This window comes from Adiantum capillus-veneris, chromosome 26 (assembly GCF_014529385.1).
Source record: "Adiantum capillus-veneris isolate H3 chromosome 26, ASM1452938v2, whole genome shotgun sequence".
Lineage (NCBI taxonomy): Eukaryota > Viridiplantae > Streptophyta > Polypodiopsida > Polypodiales > Pteridaceae > Adiantum > Adiantum capillus-veneris.
Genome location: NC_140956.1, coordinates 121,073,367 through 121,097,769, shown reverse-complemented (window position 1 = coordinate 121,097,769; position 24,403 = coordinate 121,073,367). Strand labels below are relative to the sequence as shown.

The following is a 24,403-nucleotide window of genomic DNA, read 5'->3' as shown; positions in this document are numbered from 1 at the left end:
TTTTCACAAAGGCATTGTCTCGTGAGAAGCTTGAAGCTTTCCGCAAAGCTTTGGGCTTACTCCCCTTTGTGGACTGATCATGTCCTCAAGGCATGGCACTTCCCTTTACTCATGTGCCAGCTCTCGTTCACCGCATCACTCCAAGGGGGATTTGTTACCATATACATGTGGTAGTGATGTGTGTCAACACACTAGGACCGCCGGGGCATTTTTTCCCTCTTTAGGAGGTTTTTTCCCCCGAGCATTGTATATATGCCCATCACTCTAGGGCTATCTATCTTTCCATTGCATGCTAAGGAACACACTCTCTATTGTGTGCCTTGAGCTTCCTTCGTCTTCTCCAAGCTGTGTGCGTTTCTCTACAACCCTAATTCCAACATTCTCTTGGTTTTTGTTGTGGTTACAAAAGGAAAATAGCCAATTTGGGACATTTTTCACCTTTTTTGGCCTCAAAATTTCTTATTGGAACCCAAATGAAAATTTCCAAGGTTTGTAGATTTTCCTAGGGCTTTTTCTTCTAGCCCACCTTCAACATCACCACTTAGACCCATCGACCACCACGTTTATATAGAGAAAGTCACAGTTTGAGGCTTTTCTTTGGGCCGTTATAGGCCCATAAGAGCTTGACAAAATCGTTAGAAAGTTACCTTGTGGCTACTGACAACCTCTTTAGCATTGTTAAGTTGTGGCTTGACCATTTTTGCTACCTCTAGCTTAGCTATATGCATTTTTTAGTATTTTCTTTCTCTAGCAAAGAGAGAGAAAACCATTGCTTAGCTTCATTCTCGCGACCTCCTAGCTAATATGGAATGAAATCAGAATAGCTAATTAAAGCTCTTATGAAAATTTTCCTTCTTCAATCCATGGTGTTGGCAACCGTCAAGAAACAAATCTATTATTCTTCTTATGAATGATGACAAAGTCTCAATGTTAAAACTTTCTTCACATGATTTCACTTTTGAAAGTGCGTTAACCTCTTTGGGTAAGTAATTAAAGATACCAAGGCTCCATTTTTTGGCCAAGCCTTGCCTAGTCACGACCTTATCATTTTTCTTGCAACTTATGTGCGTGCGCACACCCACACACACAATTCACACCTAACTCGCAGTGATCATGCGTTGGTGTAGCTATGAAAGTGACTCACATGTGGAGATAGCGAGCAAGTGGAGCCCGATATGCATGTCCCATGCTATATGTGACAATTGAGGGTTGCTGCCCATTGTGCGGTAAGGAAGTGGTCACAACACTACATATCCATTAAAAGAGTCCCTTCATTCAAGTCAACCTACCGACCATATGCACAATCAACCTAATTATAGAAAAATAAGCATAGTTGCACAAACTATGCACACTTGGACCGCAATCGAAAGAGGCCTAGTTAGAGCATGGTCACACGAGGCATAGTTATTAGTTATTTCACAAATAATTATGCCTTCGCCATGGGCACACGAAGAGAAAGTATCTACCCAATTGAACTATGTTCAATTTGCAACTATGCCATTTTTGAGATAGTAGCCAACGTAACTAACATAGAAGTCACAAAGTCAACAAGCAACGTGGCTCCATGTCGCCCACTCATTTGCGCGTAGGTGCCTTTCACACCAATAAGTTCGTATGGTTTACCTATGTAGTCGTGAGTTTAACCTTTTCACCTCCATCGACCTATCATCTACGACAACTATTACATCGTGTGACCACAACTATAATTTTTCTTTGCTGTTATGCACATTTATTCTTAGGGGGGGCACCCACACAGGGAGGGGTAAATGTTTTCGAGTTACCCCCTCCTTAGAGGTGTAGTTAGAGGGGGCTTCCACGGGAGGGGGTAAGTGTTTTTGAGTTACCCCATCCCTCTAATAACTTTACCTCAAAGAGGTGAAGGTAGCATTACCCCCTCCCTCCTTGTATGTGAGCGTGAGAAAATTTCAATCGAATCCATCCCATTATGTCTTGTCTTACAATTACCACCTCCTTGTGGTGACTGCTCTGTCCCATCTGACCTCCCTTGTGGGTCTTGTAAGTGTGGGGGCACCTTATGGATACTATGGGCCTGGTCACATGAGCGCAGGACCCTGCTCATCAGCCGGTTACCAACAGGTAAAGTAGAGAGAGAAAATGCAATCACGGCACTTCGTAAGCTGCGTTTTGAGCTCGTAATCTACAAGATACGAAATAATGGCCTCAAAAAACGTGGGATGCTTAGTAAATCAGAGCAGCCGCCCCGCTCGTTGAGCTCCCTCCTTTTGAACGCCTTCTCCTTGAGAAGTTGACCTGCTCTTTGCAGGTAATCATTTGGCGCATGGCAACCGGCTGACTGGGCAGGCTTGCTGCTTGGCAGCCCCACGCGACCAGGCCCTATGCATGCGCGTGGCCTGTAACTTTATAAGCAACATTACTGACGACGATACCGGAGCTTCGGCGGCTGGCGAGTCAGTGGCGAGAGGGCTAGTCGTGCAGGGAGTGTGTAGGAACTTGGGCAGTACTGATGGCTCCTCCTCCCACTGCTTCAGGCTCGTTGATTCGGACGTGTCGGGAAAGGGCCTAAGTTTCAACGCGCTACATTGCGAAAGCATTAATAGCTTCACTGGTGATGGACGTGGCGTTGGACCGATTGCTGATTACTGGAGATATTTTCAATCCTCGGAGGCCTGTGCTTTGTGCTGCTTGTAAGCCTCTCTCTCTCTCTCTCTCGCTCGTTCAGCCTTTTGTTTCGCCCTCAAAAGTGGAATGCACTACAAATGATGCACCTGATTTTAACCTATAGCTAGGCTTGGTCCTCTAAAGACTCTGCTTGTAATTTGTGTGTGTGTGTGTGGAGAGAGAGAGAGAGAGAGAGAGAGAGAGAGAGAGATTTTGTAACCATTCTCATTATTGTAAGCTGGTCACACTTGCAGGTGCAAGCTCTTTAACACCCCGGTGCATCCAGTTTCGACCTTGTATTGACATACACAAGTTTTGCTTTTTGTTTTTGCTTGCCAAATGCCGCAGTGCTACTTCGTTTAATGAGTTTGCCTAGACTTTTGAAATATTGTGGATCCCCGGAGTACCCTTTAGTATCTCAGTAGTACCCAACATCAGTAGCATCAATACCCATTAGCATCTCAATATTTAGTATCATTGTATCTGCATTGTGAAAGAATAAAGAGAGTACTTGCTTTATCAATAGAGCAAGGGGGCCCTTGAGAATTCGGGACCCGACATGTGGTGTCGTCTCTCTCTCTCTCTCTCTCTCTCTCTCTCTCTCTCTCTCGTGTCTCTCTTTCATTCAGTTCAATTCAGTTTTTTCAAGTGAAGTAAAGTAACCTTGTGTTTGTGCGGAGTACTAGATCCGAGCTAAACACTTTCGTTGCACCTGACATTGGTTTCAGAGCCCTGTGTGTGCTGCACCTGACGTTGGCATCAGAGCTCTGTGCATGCTTTGGCTTTGCGAACTCAAGGGAAGAACCACCAAGAACCCAAGCAAAACCAAGAACCCAAAGAACCTCTCTCAATTTTTTTTCCTCAAAAAGGCTTCGTGTCTCGATCTTGAACTTATTAGCCACTCATCACTAGGTTTCACCCCTTTCCATCTAGTTTATGGGAAGGAGGCAATTCTATCCATTGAGGTACAAATAGCCAGCTTACGAGTCTTGGCCAGCCAAACCCACCGTCCAATCGTAAACCTTAGAAACCACATCTTGGATCTAGAGAGACTACAACTGGATAGGGAAGAAGCAATCAATCACTATGCGGCACAGGCAGAAAGACGCTGACTCACTTTCAATCAAGGGCTTATAGAGAAAGGACTGGAAAAAGGCATGTTAGTGCTGCGATACGACAACAGATTTGATACCAAGAAGGATAAGAAATTTCAGCCCAGATGGGAAGGACCATTCATCATCAAGAAACGCTACGACAACGGCAGCTATAAGCTGATGGAGGCAGATGGGAGAATTCACAAGACTAAAGTCAATGGATGGAGACTGAAGAGGTATTTTCTTAGGTTTGATCCAGAATTCGTGATAGACATTCCAGAAGAGGGAGAACCCTCTAACTCTACAGCTGAAGAAACTGAAGAAGGGCTAGAAGCATGAATGCCTCTAGGCAAAAGAGAGAGGGCTAATGATAGCCGGCTTTCGGAAAATCCCCCCCCCCCCCCCCCCCCCCCCCCCCCCCCAACTCTCAGTACCCCCCCACCGTAACTCATCTTTCCCTTCCCGCCCCACGGGCATCAGATAAAACTCTCGCATTCTCTCCCCCCCCATTTTCTTTACATACCATCCTCCCCCTCTTCCCCCCCCCCGATTTACCCTCCCCGGCCAGGCAAAAATTAGGAAGAAACCTCCCAACCCCTCTCTCGTGCTCCCTCCGTGTGAGCCGCGTGAGACCACCCGCCCCCCCCCCCCCCCTCCTCACTCTTACACTCACCCCTCTTCCATTACCCTTTACCCTCTACCCTATCCTACCCCTCCCCCCCCCCCCTCTTCGGCCCGCCAATATTCCCTCCACCGACCCCCCCCCCCCTCTTCCCCACCCTCCTTCGGCCTCATTCTCTTCCCCCCCGGCCCGCGGATATATTCCCCCCCCCATTGACTTAGTTGTCCTTCGTCCTTAAGCCCATGCAAGACACACCACCCTCCCCCCTCTCCCTCTCACCCACACAAATCCATGCCCCGCCATAACCCCCTCTCTCCCTCACTCTCCCTCACACACTCTCTCTATCCCTTATCCCCTCACCCCTCACCCTCCCCCTCTCCCTCTCACGGCTTGTGGCAACACGCCAACTCTCTCTCTCTCTTTCTCATCCGGATGCCGCCAGCGCAAATCTCTCTCTCTCTCTCTCTCTCTCTCTCTCTCTCTCTCGCCTTGCGGCAGCAGTCTCACCCACACACATACACTCCACCACACCTTCCCCCCACCTCTCCTCTCTCTCCCATGCGCAGTCCGCAGCATACCACTCACTCACACACACTCTCTCGCGCGCAGTCCGCAGCATACCACACACCCACATACACTCGCCTTTCGGCAGCAGTTGAAACACACACACACACACACACACCCCACCACACTCCTCCCCCCTCTCCTTCCGCCATGCGCAAACAGTCCGCCATCCGCCACAGGAAAAAAAGAGAGAAAAATATATATAAATTATATATATATATATATATATATACATTATATAACCCCCCCCCTTTCCCGTGTTCCCACGCACGCATGCGCACATACATATACATATACGTACTCACCCACCAAAAAAAAAAAAGATATACACACACATGCTCACACACATACATACATACACACATGCATAAACGCCTACGACATCGACAAACGGAAGAAGAAGGATCCAAAGCACGCGCCGCCAACGACAAAAACAGAAAATGCGCCGAAGGCATGCCCCGGCCGACTCCGAAAAGAAGTACGCTCGACACCAACGCACCGGCAGCTCGCCATTCGCCGGCAACACGCAACCTTGATGCCATCTCAGTAATTTTAGGTTATTTTACCATTATCTTCAGTTTTCACCCAAGCCATTGTAAATTTCCCTTTTGTAAATATCCTCTCTCTAAGTGAGGATAACAAAGGCCCACCTAGAGATTCCCATCTTTTAATAACTATCTCCAAAACAAAGCAAGGGTTAACCACTCCGGGCCCACCACTTGCTTTGTCTCCTCGATTAAGATTATCCTAACCACACTGGGATTACCATAATCCAAGCAGCCAACACCTATAAATTGGCACTGAGAGGTCACTATTGGGGGGGGGCAACTTATGTGTAACCAAGCATTGGGTAGAGTGTAGTGGGAGGGATTGACACCATCACCATCACGGGGAGAGGGTTTAGGGTCTTGTGTGTTGGATTTGCCTTGGAAATTGCACCATGTGAAGGGACTCACACCCATCTCTCGACTCCAATGGTCGATGCACACACGTATGTACGCTCTTGGCAATGAACATTTGCAGTCATTGAGTCGCCCTAGAGAACGCACCAAGTAGGTTGCACCATCTCTTCCCCCTACCTCTCTACCACCACGGCATGCCACCTTGTAAATATTGCAGAAATAATTCACCCTCACACCCCCGAGGTTGTTTTTATCAATTGCGAGTGTTCTCTCTCTCTCTCTCTCTCTCTCTCTCTCTCTCTCTCTCTCTCTCTCTCTCTCTCTCTCTCTCTCTCTCTCTCTGTTTCTGTGTGTAGGCTTGCGGTGTTCATATCATCGTGGGCTTTGCGTCCTAGCCGCTCAAAGCTAGGTGGTGCTCCCTGTTCGCTTTACCATGGCAGGCTCGAGGCGAGCCATTCGGCCCCTGGCGTTTTAGAGGCCGTCGGGGTTCGGGGTATGCTTTGCGTCCGTCACTACATTGGGGACATACCGTTTTACCTTCTCATGAGGATTGGTGGGTGTTCTTTGCCCTAACTTAGGAGACTTGATTGTTGCGTAGCAGGGGACTTCGGTGTTTGAGGTTGCACAAACTGGCCATCATGGCCGTCATATCAGATTGGAGTTTTAGGGTAAAGTACCTCTTGATTAGCATGTGGATGTACATTGGCAGCTTGTTAGAGTGGTGTGCTCTTCAAAGCGGCGCTCTTGTGTTGACCCTATCTTAATTGCAGTGGAGACATTACTTTGGAGATTGTGGATATGGTAGGGAAAGCCCCTAGTTAATTTGGATTGGGATCGTGGTGAGTGGCAGTGGCCTTCTTTGAAGGCTGATGGGGTCCCTCTTTCATTTTTTGAGTACATTGTCTCCCTTGGGAGGAGGCTTATCTTGTAGACATGACACACACCTCACCCGTCCATGTTAGATAGAGGTATGGCAGGATCAACGCATCTATCCCGCTCTCCAGCGATAGTTTTGGTCATGCATCTGGACCCTCACGATCAGCCGTAGGATATGTTAGTTTATGTGGATGATAGGGTATGCAGGATTGCCTATTGGCACTTGGGCCGCGGTCATTGGTCATGATCCGACTTGTCAGAGATGTACTTTACAACGTGAGTTTTTGAGGCACTGTTTCTGCTAGTGTGGAGGGTAGTTTGTTGTTTGTTGATTAGTGTGTCATACATGATGGTTTCGTGACGTGCAGAGCAGTTGCACGGCTTTGCAATTTCTGGGGTCACAAACCTTTTTTCAGGGCTCATCGACAGAGCTGGTCCTCATGGTTACTTCATTGGGATATAGACCGGGCATTTTATAGATGATTCCAGATGCAAGTCATCACGAGTAGGATATAGTTTTTACTATGATCTTGTGCATCACTCTTTGGATCATGTGGAAGGCTCATTGTGCTCACATGCTGGGCTCACAATCTTCTACATCCACCACTTTGACTGCCATTGGGACTGAGCTGCTCCATACTCTTCGTAGCGAGTGGGACACTTCAGCAGGCTCCCAAGGACAACGGAGATGCGTAGATGCTCTCTTCTTCATGTGTGGGCACGATCTTCAGTTCTTCTCAATCGGGACCATGGTCACATCACATGGCATTATGCACTTCCCTAATGGTTCATTCTGCACTCCTCATATAGGCCACCTTGATATCTACATAGACCTCAAAGTGTTATCCCTCTTTTGTAAATCCTCTGGGTGATAGGCCATTGAATCTCTAGAGGCTCTTTTGTACACAATATACATCCATTTTTCTTGCAAAAAACACACAGAGAGAGAGAGAGAGAGAGAGAGAGAGAGATTTTTTTTGGGCACCTGAGCAGCATCCAGTGGTGGGACAATTACGATTTGGCGTGGCACAGTGCTCTTTGATTTGTCCCAGTTTCTTTGCATTTGAGATTTGAGACTTCCTCTATGCCTAGATGAGGATCCCGCATACCAGACTTGGTGATGTTTAGACACACACTAGTTCTGCAGATCCAACATCCCACCTGCTTACATGCATCATTGTCTCTTTTGCGGCTTGTAGACAAACCACTGCAGAGCGGCGATGACGCCTGTTTCGTTGGGAGCGTGACTTACAAGACCGCTTGAGTTGCATACGCCGACAACTTGAGGAGTTTCTAGGAGATGACTTCTTGAATCCTGCGTGAGCGCGAGGTTGACACCAGAGAGACACTTAGTCACATTCAGAATGAGAAATCCGAGTTTGCCTATCATTCTGTGGTCTCGACATGGATATCCAAAGCGGATAGGGTGAATAAGGGTTTCTTTGCCCAAGGAGACTTCCATTAGAGCCTTACGTGATTCTGGAGACAGGTTAGCTATGGATCCTAACAAGGTCCTTGACATAGCTTCATATTATTTTGAGCATTTTTTTATTGCTGATCAGCTTACTGATGATATTTTGCGTGCCAGAGAAGAGGTTTGGTCTCATGTACAGCCCGCGTTACAGAGGCTATGCCCCATACATTACTAGCCCCCTTCTCTATGCAAGAGATGCATGACGCAATGGTTGGCCTAGATGGTGCCTGTCACGTGCACATGGCTCTGTGTGCCATGTGGACATGCTTCATCAACTTCCTGAGCCAATACTGTACCTATCCCTAGATAGGAGTGTCTAGAATCCTTGGAGGATTAGTACCGGCAATTTTGTGAGCCTGTTCGTAGAACTTGCATGTCCGGACGAGTCCATTAAATTAGGTTTTCTAGTTTTGGAACCCTCTTGCATAAATGCTTTGTACAAGCGTTTTGACAAATGTTGTTACACTTGGTGGGCGTCTGGCATGACGTGCATGTAGTTTTAGGTAAAGAGGATTCCATGAGCCATTCCTTGCGTCAATCGGATTCTTAGGTTGGCAAATATGCGACAATTTCACCAAGAAACTTTGCTAAGTCAAGTTTATTGATAAATCATTTCAAACGATTTATTTTTATAGCCTTGTCTTCCAAGTTTGCCCTACCTAAGTTCGTAAGCTGTTTTTTGCCGCACAAAAGGAGAAGCTCAACTACCATTTTCCAGCATTTTAGCAAGCGCTAGATGAAGCCCAACGTTTTGCAAAGATCAGCTTGGCATTTTTGGTAGCCCTGTCGCCAGCCATTCAGCCCAACGTTTTTGCAAGAAAATGCGCTAGATCAGCCGTAGCAGCCAGCGTTTCCAATTTCCAGCCCATTCCCTCGCCGGAAGTGCAATGAATCTGCTAACGCTAATCCTCTACTACAGCTCGGACCTTCGGCAGCCCATTGAGTCTCTTCTCGGCCATTTCCTCGCGGCATTGAGTGCTCCCATTGCTGTCCATTATCAGCTCCATCATCATCTGCGTTTTCAGCCCTACTTCAAGCGACAGGTTGGCTGCGTTTTTGCAGCCAGCTTTCAAATCAGCCCCAAATGTGCCCCTTGGTGGCCATCAGCAACCCCTCATCGAATGGATCCAAAGTGCATCAAATCAGTCTAGGAGGTACTTCATTTTGAAGATTTACCGCAATGACATTTCCCATTCGAGTCAATAGTGTTTGCATTGAGGTATTGCATGTGTGTACATTCCATTCACACAATCAAGACATACCACATTGGCAACGGAGGGTGGAGCCCTTGAGAGGGTTGGTTGAGACCCCATCACGTGTCATTCTTCTCTCCTCTCCCTCTACACATCTCTACCTCTCTCATTCTCTCTCTACAAAGAAATTAAAGGAACCATCATTTGTGCTAAGTAGCACACATTCAAGCAAGAAAAGAAGTAAAGATTCGTGGAAGTGTAAAGTCTAGATCTTGTCACCATCTCAATGCTGCTGCACTTGACATTGGTATCACAGCTTTGTGATTTTGCACTGATCCGCTAATCTTTGATTTTTTTTTTCTAGTGTTTAAGTGTGTGTTGTAGCGTCTTTTCCAAGGACGCTTCTCTCACTGAGGGAACTGCAAGACCTGCCATTGCACGTAGGACCGTGCACCTTGAGCGTAGGAAATGCAAACAGTGTATACCGAGAGATACAATTGTGGTGCGCCCTGAGAGGGTAGTTGACTTGGTGTGCGCGCTCGACTACCTCGACATAAAGAAATCCTCGCATGGATATTTGCAATCATAAATTCTTCGACATGACAGATCGTACCATTGAAGACATGCACCGGAAACATAAAGATGTTGATTGGGAGTATCAGGTTATGACGACAGAGGAATACGCCATCTAGATGAGTCTATTAGCTTTGGAGTCTTGACATTGTTTGAACAACCATCTCCTTCATCTACTTGGAGAATTCCATCATTCCAGGAGAGGCATTGCTTCGTCATCAATCTGTACACATCTTTGGGAGCATATCGGATCCACACCATTTGCATCTTCTTAGCAATCGGTGGCCATCAATCTGGGCCAAAGGCTTCCAATCCAAGAAAACTACTACAAGAGTTTGCTGGCATTGTGAGCCTACATTTGCAGCCACATAAGTTGCAGAAACGAGGATTCATCTCGAGCTTCCATCGTACGGAAATCTAGTCGAAGCCCCAAGAGGAGTCTCTATCTTTGAGGAGTTATTTGGCGGTTTCATGAGACTATCATATACAGGACTTGCCATGGTTCGTGGGCATTCCACATGTCACGTGCACATGGGTCTGTGTGCCACGTGGACATGCTTCATCGACTTCCAAAGCTAGTTTTTCCCTTATTCCTAGATAGGAGTGTCTAGAATCCTAGGAGGATTAGTATCGGCAACTTTGTGAGCCTGTTTGCAAGTGCTGCATGCTTGGACAAGTCCATTAGATTAGTTTTTCCACTACCCTCTTGCATAAATGGTTTGTATACGCGTTTTGATAGATGTTATTACACTACGGTGGGCATCTGGCGTGATGTGCATGTAGTTCTAGGTTAGAGGAATCCAACGAGCCATTCCTTGCGTTGATCGAATTTCCGGGTGGACAGATGTGCGACAGTTTCACTCAATCTGGACCCCCTGGCTCAATTCTTAATAAATCATTTTTATGATTTATTTGTTGGGTGACCTGGTGGAGAGTTGCCCTACCTCAACCTAAAATAATTCTTAAGGCCTATTCCTCACCTATAAAGGGAGCAAAAGAGCTCTCATTTGGAACAAGTTGCAAAAGATGAGCAAGCGCTAACAGAAGGTTGCAGATCAGCCCAACGGTTTTTGCATTACCATATCAGCCCTTGCATTTTTGGCAAGAAGGTCCAGTGTTAGCAGATTTCAGCCCATCGCCAGCCCTAGCAGCAGATCAGCCTTAGCGTTTTCAGTTTTCAGCCCTTTTCCTTGCCAGAAAGTGGTTCGACTTTGCTTGCGCGTGTTTCCTGTTGCAGTCCAGTATTTCAACAGCCCATCGAGCCTCCCCTCGGCCATTGCCTCACCGGCATCGAGTGCTCCATTGCTGCCCATCATTGTCGTCATCGAGATCTGCGTTTTCAGCCCTGCTTTATGCGTTGGATCTGCTGCGTTTTTCGTCGCAGATCTTTGTTTTTGCAGCCATTCCCTCGCCGGCATTGAGTGCTCCATTGCTGCCCATCATTGTCGTCATTGAGATCTGCGTTTTCAGCCCTGCTTTATGCGATGGATCTGCCGCGTTTTTCGTCGCAGATCTTTGTTTTTGCAGCCAGCTTTCAGCCCTTCATTCCTCTCACATCGGGAGTGCAAATCAGCCCCAGATCTACTCTTGGTGGCCATCCGCAATCCCACATCGAGAAGGATCCAAGGGTGCATCAAATCAGCCCCGGAGGTGCCTCGTCTTGACAAGTTACCGAGCCAATTGTCGTCATTCGAGATAGTAGAGTCTGTACTTGAGGTATTGCATTGTGTGTACATTCCATTTACGCAATTTAAAGCAAATACCACATTGGCAACGGTGTGGGGGGCCCTTGAGAGGGTTGTTTGGGATCCCATTGGGTGTCACTCTCCTCTTCTTTCTCTTTCTCTCTCCCTCTACACATTTCTATTGCACTCTCTTAGCCCCTCTCCAAGGGAAGAACCATCATTCAAGCACAAAGCAATCACTAACGCAAGGAAAGAAGGAAAGGATTTTGTGCAAGTGTAAAACTAGACTTTCGCCATTTGAATTCCGCTGCACCCGACACCAAAGGACATATCCATCTTTATCTCCCATTCGGCATTGCTCTCGCTAATCTTTCCGCATAGGGGCAACATAGGTTGGTTGGTAACCTTCGTGGGCATTAGCGTTTGCATATCTAGCCATTTGCTCTACGCGCGTCCATTCAATTTGCAGTTTTGCTTACACCATATGAGTTGGGGCAACAAAGGTTGGCCAGTAACCAACAAGGGAAGTGTTGATGTCACGTGCACATCTAACCCTATGTGCATGTGGACAAGCTATCTCAGGTCTAGGGTTCAGGTCAGCCTAGGAAGTGTTCTGGCACCTTTGTTAGCGTGTGAGAAGGGCATGCATGTCCAGGCACTTAAGAGTAGTTGCATATCCTCTGATTGCACACCCAGTACCACCCAGCATATGCATTGTCCAACTAGAAGGTCCAGATTCCGGCCGTTTTTGGGGCATAACATTTTACAGGAAATTTGGCATTTTATTATTTAATTGCACCAATTTCCAAGGTCATGGGGCTGTAGGAATGAGTGCTCGACCTAGCTTGTAGCAGGTATATAAGCAGAGAGGGGGCGCCCATTTCCAGCAGAATAGGCAGCAGAAGAAGTTCCAGCAACTTGCAGTGCACCGTCTCAGCAAGATCGGCAGAGAGCCCTAGCGTTTTTAGCCAACAAGATCAACCTTATGTTTTCTGAAACAGATCAACCCCAACGTTTCCTGGCGTTTTCAGTTGCAGAACAGGCCTAGCGTTTTGCAGTTTTCCGGCGCCAGACCAACCAAGTCAATTAGCATTTTCAGTTTTCAGCCCTTAGCCTTTGCAGATCCAGCCCCTAGCTTCGCAGATCTCACCTACCCGTAGCAGATCCTCGCCGTATCGTCGAGTCAGCCAGCATTTACAGTTTCAGCCCGCTGTTTTCAGATTTCAGCATCTGCGTTTTCAGCGCATCGTCGTCGAGTCGTCGTCATCGCCATCCTCGCCGACACAGTGTGAGTCTCCAGCAGAAAGTCAACGTTTTTCAGACTTCAGCATTTCAGTCCTAGCGTTTTTCAGTTTTCAGCCTATCCTTGTCGTCGTCATCATTGTCATCGACATCGTAGGCAAGTCCATTGCATCCATATCATTGTACCAGATTTGTGCAATCTATAGCATAGACCTCTCGCGACATAGAGAGGGGGGCACTTGGAGGAGGGTTTGAGAACCGTTTGGTGTCGTAATCTTCTCTCTCTCTTTCTCTCAGTCTAAGCACTCTCATTCACAGTAGCATTTACTTTGTTTGTGATCACTGCACTTTCTCTCTAAAGGAACGGAAGGCTCTCCCTCCATATGTAAAAGGAATCCTTGAGCACAGTTCGGAGCACTCATCTTGAGCAATATCAACATTCACTTCCTCCGCACCTTACATTGGTATGAGAGCTTTTTAGCAGTGTTCTGTATCACTCAAGGAAAGAACCACAAGAAAGATTTTGCTTGTTGCCGTCGCACGTAACCCAAGTCCACTTGGGCGTGTCAATTCCTAATCGTGTTTTTGAAGAGTGACAGGTAACCCAAGAAAGAAGGTCTTGTCCAGCCTCCCCTTGTTCCTCTTTTTACTCATTGAGAGCGGACCATGCACTTAGCGGCTGACCAATTGACGTGAAGTGGGAAAAAGCAACTTTGGTGTGAGCGCAAGGCCGCCAAGGGATGCGGAGAAGAGTCGAGCTCGGGTAAGAGAAGCCTTCTCAAACACTGATTGCAAGCTAAAGAACTCAAGAACCTCAAGAACTCAAGAACTTCAAGAACCCAAGAACCTCAAGAACCCAAGTGCCTTAAGAACTTAAGCACCCAAGACCTCAGTGTATGGTCATCAACTCGAAGCGGAATGGATACTTTGCGTGAAGGTGATGAGAGTGGAGTTTGTGAAGAAGAAGTTTCTACACGAGGAGGATTGTTTTCTTATCCTCCCCCATCCCCATCTACGCCACGGATTGCACCAAATCCTATGGAGTCTTTGGTCAAGTTGATGATGGACATGATGCTACAACAAGAGGTGCAATGCGCCACCGTGGAGCAAGCACGCGAAGCTCAACGCATAGCAACCGAAGAAAGGCGAGTGGCTATGGAGTTAGAGCATGAGGCGGAGAGAGACCAATACATGCAAGAGTTGGTCCTACAGGTACTCACCTCGAAATTCGAGCCAGTCAAGGATGTGGGCGGTTTATCATGTAGCACAAGTAGAGATGCGGACTCCAACAATCCAGTCACTGAGAAGTTGACGTTCAGTAAGTATGACGGAAAGATGGATGCTAATGTTATCCATTCTTGGTTGCATCAATTTAATGCTTACTTTGCAACAACTAAGAAAACAGGGAATAGCAAGGTTTTGACGACAACCATGTATCTTGCCGGAGATGCCATTAATTGGTATTAAGCGTGGCCAGAGGCACAGTTGGCTGTGCACCTAGAGGAAGCCGAAGAAGGCGTATCTCTTTCTTTCAATTGGGCCGACTTCCAAGACAAGCTCAAGGCGCGGTTTATGCAACCTCAGTACCTAGCCCGGTTGAAAGAAGATTGGCGCAGAAATCTCAAAATGAATCTAAGGGTAAAGCTTAAACACTTACTAAAGTTTAAACCTAAGCTAACCCCATATGAAAAAGGTGCACAAGGAATTATAGGAGGATACATAACGCCAGAAGAACAAATCATTTATGCTAAGGAAGGTCGCTGTTATCAATGTCACGTCAAGGGTCATATAAAGAAGGCATGTCCTAAGACAGCACCACCTAAAGAACCCAAAGCACCGACAGCTACCATAAGCACTTTAGTGAACCAATCTAATTCTCCACATGTTTTTGACACATACATTGATGAGTGTCTCTTTAAATGTTATGGTCATGTGAAGGGTCAATGTTTTGTCATATTGTTTGATTCAGACAGTATGCATGATGTGATTGGTGACTCTCTTGAAGAGAGAGCTCGCCTGGAGGTTAGCCAGACAACTCCTCTCGAGGTGTCGGGCTTGCTTCGGGTATGGACTCTCTCATTACGCAAGAGTGCCTTGATGTGTCATCCATTGTTCAGTAAGCTTCCTTCCATAGAAAATTTGTCGTGTCTCCTCTCTCAGAATGTGATATGATTTTTGGCATTAGATGGTTTCGTGAGCATAACCCTCCCATTGATTGGGGCAAACAATACGCTCACTCTAAATGCCAAAAGTGATTCTCCCATGATCATTCGTGGTGAGGAGGGTTTATTCTTTATCTCTCATTTCTCATGTGCAGACGAAGCGTGAATTACGACGAGGAGCACAAGCAACATTCATTTATGCTTCTCCAGTTACTTAGAGTCTCAAGGCTCCAGACTCGTATTTAACTTTGTTTACCAAGTATGAGCACCTCTTTTCGCAGGATGATCTTCCATTCCGTCTCCCTCTCGAGCGGCCGGAGGACCATCACATCGAACTCACGGAGGGGGCACAGCCAACCAGGAAGGCTCCCTACCGTTTGAACAAGACTCAAGAAGAAGAGTTAGAGCGGCAACTCACGGAGTTAGTGGCCAGAGGATTCATACATCCTAGTGTAAGTCCTTTTGCTGCTTCTATCTTATTTGTCTGCAAGAAGGATGGCTCGTCTCGTTTGTGTGTTGATTACAGGGCTTTGAACAAGATGACTGTTAAGAACAAGTTTCCGATGCCTCACATTGAGTATATCCTTTATAGGCTCAATGGGACAAAGGTTTTCAGCAAGGTCGATCTCAAAAGTGGATACCATCAGGTAAGGGTATTCAAAGGCAATATCTACAAGACCGCCTATCGCACAGAGTGAGGGCAATGGGAGTATGTGGTTATGCCGTTTGGATTGACAGGTGCCGTGGGTACATTTAATCGTCTCATGGTAGGCCGTTTTGGCGATATGATTGGCGTGTGTGTGTTTATCTTTCTTGATGATATTCTCTTTTTCTCTGCATCGTGAGAACAACATGAAAAGGATGTAGAAAGGGTTTTAGCACGTTTGGATGAGTGTCAGTTGTACATTGTAGCTAAGAAATTTGAGTTTTTTCTCACTCAAGTTACTTATCTGGGTTATATCATTTCTGTAGAAGTTGTCAAGCTCTATCCCGCGAAGGTAGAACAAGTTTGTAATTGGGATTTGCCCAAAACTGCATATGATGTGCGTTCTTTTCTTGGGTTATGTCAAGCATATAGTTCGCACATAGAGAATTTTGTACGCATTGCCGCACCCATGACAGATGTTTTGAAAGGGGTGAAAACTCACCGACAGCGCGTGGTTTTGCTCGAGGCAGCCGTTGAGGCTTTTGCAGCTCTCAAGGTTGTGGTGATAGAAGCGCTGTGTCTCATCCTTGCCTCTTGGGATGACCCCTTTGAGGTATGGACGGATGCGAGCAATGTCACCATAGGTGCTGTGCTTCAGCAGCATGGCCGTCCTGTTGCATTTCTCAATCGGAAGTTAAATAGTGCCGAAAAGAATTATTCAGTTTATGACACAGAACTTCTGTCTGTTATTCACTCTCTGTCACAAACTGGTGACGTGGCTGCCCAGTACACACACACCCGCCCTACTGGTGCTGAAAAATGTTGACGTGGCAGTTGCGGTGTATGGAATCCCGCAGAGTCGGCGCATTTCACGGGAATGCTGACGTGGCACTGGCTGTACGGAAGTCCGCGTTTGGCGGCGCTTTTTGCGGCAGCAGCGTGAAGCTTTTGGCTACGCTTTATTCTACGCAAGAGAAAAGAGAGAGAGAGCCTTGTTTCTTTACTTTAATCAAGCAATGTCTAGTGAGAGGATATGCTTTATTTGTGAAAGCTTTGCTTTTTCAGCTTTTGGGGCTCTGCTTTTGGCATCCCTCGTAAAACCTTTATAAGTGTAGTTTGGTTCCCACTTCTCAGAGCATCTGGACGCAGAGTCTGAGAGTGAGACCCAACCACTCCCTTGTACTTTGTGCAACAGATTAATACAAAAAGAAATACCGAAAGGAGTGCCAGTCTTTGGGGCCAATATCTCTAGGCACGGAACTCCGCTGGGCCGTGTCGAATCAAGTGAATTGTTTTGAAGTGAATTCGTGTCACGTCGCGGTAGAATCTTGACTTGGAGTATCCAAGTCTGTTACAGTGGTATTAGAGCGCGGCCGATTCCTCTTCTACCGGGAAATGCGATCCTTTTTATGCGGCACTTATGGATTTAGACAGAGATTAATCGACTTCCTCTGCATCCAGAGATGCGGGAAGAGATCACGAAGAAGATTCACGCGAGGAGTACGGCCCGCCTCGGCCTACTCAGGCAGAGATTGAATAGATGGAGCGTCGACGATTGATTGACGATGCAACAAAGATGATGCTAAATTTTGTGAAGGACTCAAAATTTGCAAAATTTATGACCCAGACCTCCTTCGACAAGGTGCACTCACAGTGGCGGCAAACCACAGAACCACCCCTCAAACTAACACTTAGAAAACCTCCTACTCCAAGGATTTTTACAGAGCAAGAATTAGAAGAGGTGGTTGATACATGGATTTCTCAGCTTTTTGATGCGCAGAACAAATCCGAAAAGCACAACAAAAAGCAGAAGAAAGGCAATGACTTCCCGGGTTATTTGGGTCGTCAGTCTACATTTGCCTCGGCAAGAAAGCAAAAAAAGCATATCAGATTTGGAGTATCCAGTTCTTCTTTTTCTTCTTTTGATAGTTCTTCTAGCTCTTCTAACTCGAGCGAAGAAGACAAAAGGGAAAAAGCGAAGCAAAAAGCAAAGCTTCGGAAAGGGCAAGAAAAAGGCAAAGAAGCCTAGATTTCGCCCAGTTTCTGACAGTCCTACAGAGGACTCGTCTTCAGACAGTTCGGACTCCGATGATCACAGATTCTATGCAAAGAAGAAGAATTTTTATAGAGCCAACCAATATGACTTTCTGGAGGATAAATGCAAGAAAGTCCGAGAGTTTAAAGAAGGTGGAGAGTCAATTAAATTTGACACGTTTTCTGGATATCGAGATGCTTTGAAGGCTTTGGCCTTCATACAACAATTTGACATAGCTTTCTCTGGAGGGCGTCACTCAGAGCATTGCAAAATTCGAAGGGCTACCTCTTACTGTTAGGTGCAACGGAATGAATGTTTGAACTTTGCTCAAGATGAGTGCTCCGAACTGTGCTCAAGGTTCCTTTTACTTATGGAAGGGAGAGCCTTCCTGTGAGGTGCAGCGGAATGATTGTTTTGGCTGCGTTTTCGAGGGCTGAAAATGACTATCTTCTGCAATCGTCTAGGGCTGAATCTGCTGCTGTCCTTAACTGCTGAAAACGCTACCTCTTCTGCTGTAGATTGGCTGAAAATACAAAACACTGGCAGATCTGAAAAACGCTAGGTAGCTGGGAAGTTCCGGCGATGGCAGCAATGGAAAACGCTAGGGGATCTGGTACTACTGATAGCGATCTGCAAACGCTAGGCTGTAGGGTACTGTGGCGATGCCAACCTGGAAACGCTAGGGCTAGATGTGAATGGCGATCAGTCAAGGCTGAAAACTACAAGAGAGGGAAATGTTTGGCGATGAAGGGAATCTGCAAACGCCAAGGTTCTGATGGGGTTCTTGCTGAGAAGGTGCCTGTTGAGCGGGAGCTCCTGTTGCCTCTTTTGCCATTTAGTGCTAACTTGGGTTTGCTTATATATTTCCTTAGCAAAATTGCCCTACCTGCTTTTGTTGGAAAGTCACTTAAATTAATAAGTGAAAAATGTCAAAAATAGGGAAAATAGGCTAAATGCACTGGAAAAATCCCCTAACTGATTCTAATGGATTCTGATGGGAATAATGTTGATCATGTTGTGTGCAACCAGAGGATATATATCTACACTAAGTGACTGGGCATACACGTTCTACGAATAGACTCACAAAAGTGCTAGATCACTTCTAATCTAGACTGACTGGATTGAGTGAAACCTGATCATGGTGTAGCTTGTCCACGGACACATAGGGTTGGATGTGTCACGTGACATCCCCTCCTTTTCAAAGTGAGGTACTGGTACCGAACTGTATGGCGTCGAGGGAGATCGCCAATAGCATCCGGAATCCTGGAAGGGACTCTTCGCCGGCCCACTCTGATGTGTGGGTCCTGCGGTACTTGAACTTCATAAAGGTCTGCAACGCTTGCTTCTTTGGGCCGCGCCGAAAGCGACAAAGTCTTCTGTGGCTCCTTCCTTGCTTCAACTTCGTCTAAAGACCTGCTTCTTTCGTCTTCAAGAATCTCCATGGCTGAAAATTCCTGAAACCACTTCCAACACAAAAACATGAACATACCCATTCCATGTAAAGTGACTGGAAAAAATCTTGTCATCCTAATAGACTGTGCATGCAATGTGGATGAACAAAGAAATGGAGTGCTAAACCGTTCACCTGAACAATGAGATCGAATCTCTCTCTTTTGATCTAGAGCAATCAATTGTGGCAATGCACAATGGAATTGCCCATGCTTGGTGCTCATACTTTCATGTGCTCGTTCGAAAACTGTGTCATGCCAAGAAAGAGACATGGAATGTGACTTCCTTACATACATACTTTTCAACTTTTCATGAAAAATCCGCTTACATTCGTCTCATCCATGAAAGAAACGTGCTCAACATACAATATGTCATGCCTAGGAAAAGGGATCACATAATGATGTTGACTAAAATACAGGAAACGATCACGAATGAAACATTCGAACAATGCGTGCGTATCAATCATGCGAACACATAATACTTCCTGTGAGGGTTCTTTGGACCTAGGCTTGAGAGCCAAGATCTCTTCTTCCTGAATGATCGAATCGTACTGTGGGGGTTCTTTGGACCTCGACTTGAAAGCCAAGATCGGTTCTTCGTGATTGATCGAATCTACAATGAGGTTACCTTCGCTAGAAAAAGCATCCACTAACACATCATCCTTGTGAACAATCACATCATCTTCATGCAACTCATCATGCTTGTGAGAAATCACATCTTGATCATGTATATCAGCATGCTTGTGAGAAATCACATCTTGATTATGCAAATCATCATGCTCATCATTATCATTCAAATCATCATGCTTAGCAATATCATTCAAATCATCATGCCAATTCTGTGTGTCATGCTGTGGAGAAAAAGAGACTGAGAGAGTCTCCTTCTCTTGAATCCTTTCAATCTTGTCCTGCATATTAGCAATGAGAGATGGAGAATGCGCAATGTCCCGTCCATGAATGACAATAGGAGAATCATGAGAGCGTCATTATCATGAAACCATCGAATGCCCAAAATCATATCACATCCTGAGAGAGGAGAAACAACAAATCTTCTAGTGAAGGCAGCTTGTTGAATTCCAAACAACACATCAAGGCACTCTTCCGTGATGAGAGCGTCCATACCGTGACGAAAGCCAGAGACCTCGATAAGAGATCTCGGACTAACTTGGAGGCGGGCTCTCTCAACAAGAGAGGAATTGATCACATCATGCATACTACGTGGGTCAAACAATATGACAAAACGCTGCCCCGACGTACGACCATAACATTTAATGAGAGAATCATCAATGGGAGGGTCTTGAGAAACTTGGAGCACACTCGTGTTATCATTAATTGCATTGACAGAGGAAGTGGGTTCTGTGGATTCTTTAGATTCATTCGATTCAAGCTTAGGACATGTTCTTTTTATGTGACCCTTAATGTGACAATGAAAACAACGTCCTTCCTTAGAATAAGTGCTTTGCTCTTCCGACGTGATGTATCCTCCTACAATTCCTTGTGCTATCTTTTCATCTGAGATAAGCTTAGGTTTAGCAATTGTGTTAGCCTTACCCTTAAATTCATTGGAAGAATTATTTTATGATAGACTGTTGGAAGATTGATTAGAAGAGTTACCAGTCTTACCAGTCTTACCGTTTTGAGGGTTTTGAGAAGTCTGCGAGGTACTTGTGGAAGTCTTGTTCTCCTTGGGCTTTCCCTTGTTGTGCTTCATCTCCTGTGCGAGAGCAATCACTACCGCCTTGTTGAGATCGATTGGATCGAGTACCTCGACATCGTACTTGATATACTCGTCCAATCCAAAGAGAGAAGCCTCTTTGCGCTCATCATCCGATTTCCATAATTGAGTACCTAGCTGCAAAACACGATTAGAAAAAGACATAACCGGCATACCATTTTGCTTAAGAGAGCGCCAATCGTCCTTCAATCGTGCAAGGTACTGAGGTGGCATAAACCGCGCCTTGAGCTTGTCTTGGAAACCAGCCCAATTGAAGGAAAGGGGAGTGAATTCGTCGCCTTCCTCTAGGTGCGCGGCTAACTGTGCCTCTTTCCATGCATGGTACCAATTGATGGCATCACAGGCAAGGTACATAGCTGCCATCAAAACTTTGCTATTTCCTGTCTTCTTAGTTGTCGCAAAATAAGCATTAAATTGATGCAACCAAGAATGAATAACCGTAGCATCCATCTTACCGTCATACTTACTGAAAGACCAGTGGAGGAACTCCCACGATCCTTGGGTGGTTCGCTCTTCGAGGCAAGTACTTGTCGAACCAATTCTTGAGTTCGTAGTTCTCTTTGAGTCTCTCGCTCGATCTCCAAGGCCGCACTTCGTCCTGCCGCTTCCTCCTTTCTTAGTTCTTTTCTTTCTTTTCGTGCGTCGCGTTCGCGTTCTAAAGCAAGGCGATTGTTTTCTTGTTGTGCGGCAAGTCTTGCGTTTCTTTCGTCGCGCTCGCGGTCCTTAGCTGCTTGATCACAGTCCTTAGCTGCTTGTTCTGCGGCAAGTCTTGCAATTATTTCGTCGTGCTCACGGTCCTTAGCTTCTTGTTGTTCTGCTTTGCTTGCGAGTTGTGCCAACGCAACTCGATTCGTTTCTTGTTGTTGTGCCATCATGTCCAACATCGACTTGACCATCATCTCCATAGGAGTTAGTACAACTCGTGGTGTAGATAGCAAAGGGGGAGGGTCGAAAAAATCTCCTGGTGGGGAAAAATCTTCGCCGCCTCTCTCATGCTCATCACCTGTATGCGAAGTATCCATTCTGCTTCGGGTGACGACCATGCACTATGATGTTTGGTTCTTAAGTTCACGAGGAACTTGGGTTCTTGAGGGTCTTGAGGGTCTTGAGGTTCTTGAGTTCTTGGGTTCTTGAGGTTCTTGAGGTTTTCTTTCGCTTGCAAATTGCGTTTGAGAAGGATCTTCTCTTCACTCGAGTTCTACTCTTTTCAACGGGCGCATCCCTTGGCGGCCTTGCGCTCACACCAAGGTTGCTTTTTCCCACCTCATGTCGATTGGCCGGCCGCTAAGTGCACGGTCTGCTCTCAATGAGTGAAAAGAGACACAAGGGGAGGCTGGACAAGCCCTTCTTTCTTGGGATTCCTGTCACTCTTCAACAAAACACGATTAGGAATCGACACGCCCAAGCGAACGTGGGTTCGTGCGACCTCAACAAGCAAAAAAAATTCTTGTGGTTCTTTCCTTGAGTGATACAGAACACTGCCAAAGCTCTGATGCCAATGCTAGGCACAGCGGAATGATTGTTTTGGCTGCGTTTTCGAGGGCTGAAAATGACTATCTTCTGCAATCGTCTAGGGCTAATCTGCTGCTGTCCTTAACTGCTGAAAACGCTGCCTCTTCTGCTACAGATTGGTTGAAAATACAAAATGCTGGCAGATCGAAAAACACTAGCAAAAACGCTAGGTAGCTGGGAAGTTCCAGTGATGGCAGCAATGGAAAACGCTAGGGGATCTGGTACTACTGATGGCGATCTACAAAACGCTAGGCTGTAGGGTACTGTGGCGATGCCAAACTGGAAATGCTAGGGCTAGATGTGGATGGCGATCAATCAAAGCTGAAAACGCCAAGAGAGGGAAATGTCTGGCGATGAAGGGAATCTGCAAACGCCAGGGTTCTGATGGGGTTCTTGCTGAGAAGGTGCCTGTTGAGCGGGAGCTCCTGTTGCCTCTTCTGCCATTTAGTGCTAACTTGGGTTTGCTTATATATTTCCTTAGCAAAATTGCCCTACCTACTTTTGTTGGAAAGTCACTTAAATTAATAAGTGGAAAATGTCAAAAATAGAGAAAATAGGCTAAATGCACTGGAAAAATCCCCTAAGTGATTCTAATGGATTCTAATGGGAATACTGTTGATCATGCTGTGTGCAACCAGAGGATATGCATCTACACTAAGTGATTGGGCATGCACGGTCTACGAATAGACTCACAAAAGTGCCAGATCACTTCTAATCTAGACTGACTGGACTGACCTGAACCCTGATCATGGTGTAGCTTGTCCACGGACACATAGGGTTGGATGTGTCACGTGACACTTCCGTTCCTTTAGTGAGAGAGTGCAATGGACACAAACAAAGTGAATGGGCATTGTGAATGGAAGTGCATAAGACTGAGAGATAGAGAGAGAAGAGAATACGACACCAAAGATGTTGTCAAACCCTCCAAAGGCCCCACTCTCTATGCGAGAGCGGCTACTTATGATTGCACAAATCTCTACAATGCTTGGACTTGCCGACGATGATGAGACGGGCTAAAATCTGAAAATGCTAATGGCTGAAATCTACAAATCTTCTACCTGCTGAATTCTGACTCTATGTCGGTGACGATGTCGATGGCGACGATGCAACGACGATGCGCTGAAAACGCAGATGCGGAAATCTGCGTTTTCCGGACTGAAACTGTAAACCTTGCGGAAACTGACTGTGCGGCGAGGAACTGCTGTGGGAAGGTGAGATCTGCGAGGTTCAGGGGTTCTTCTGCGATGTCCAAAGGCTGAAAACTGAAAACGCTGGTGTTGCTTGAGGTTCCGTCGTGCAAAACGCTGAGGTTGGTGTGCAAATCAAAAACGGTAGGGCTGAATTCTGTGCTTCTGCAGAAACGCTAGGCTTCCGCTGTGTCTTGCCGTCGCCGGGTTGGTCTGCAATGCAAAACCTTGGGATTGATCTGCAATGGAGAAAAACGCTGGCTATCCTTGGCTAAAAACGCTAAGTCTCATGCCCCGGGGGGGTCTTGCTGAGAAGTTGCCTGTTGAGCAAGGTGCTCCTGCTGCCTCTTCTGCCAATTAGTGCTAGTCTAGGTTTGCTTATATACAAACTTACTCAATTTGCCCTACCTACTTCCAACAAAAGTCACTTAAAAATAATAAGTGAAAAATGTCAAAAATAGGTAAAATAGGCTAAATGCACTGGAAAATTCCCTTGAAGGATTCTGATGGGAATACTTATGATCATGCTGTGTGCAACCAGAAAATATGCATCTACACTAAGTGTCTGGACATGCACGGTCTGCGAACAGACTCACAAAAGTGCTAGATCAGTTCCTATTCTAGAGTGACTTGACTGAATTGAACCTTGATCATGCTGTAGCTTGTCCACGGACACACAGGGTTGGATGTGTCACGTGACATCCCCTCCTTTTCAAAGTGAGGTACTGGTACCGAACTGTATGGTGTCGAGAGAGATCGCCAATAGCATCCGGAATCCTGGAAGGGACTCTTCGCCGGCCCACTCTGATGTGT

At 46.2% G+C, this 24,403-nt stretch overlaps 1 long non-coding RNA gene across 1 annotated transcript; it reads left to right on the top strand.

The window, feature by feature from the left end:
* The first annotated feature begins 2,181 nt into the window (after positions 1–2,181).
* On the top strand, positions 2,182–3,197 carry LOC147424093 (uncharacterized). The gene is made up of 2 exons (XR_015186640.1): positions 2,182–2,666; positions 2,895–3,197. It is a non-coding gene; the product is annotated as an uncharacterized LOC147424093 (long non-coding RNA).
* Positions 3,198–24,403: the final 21,206 nt, after the last annotated feature.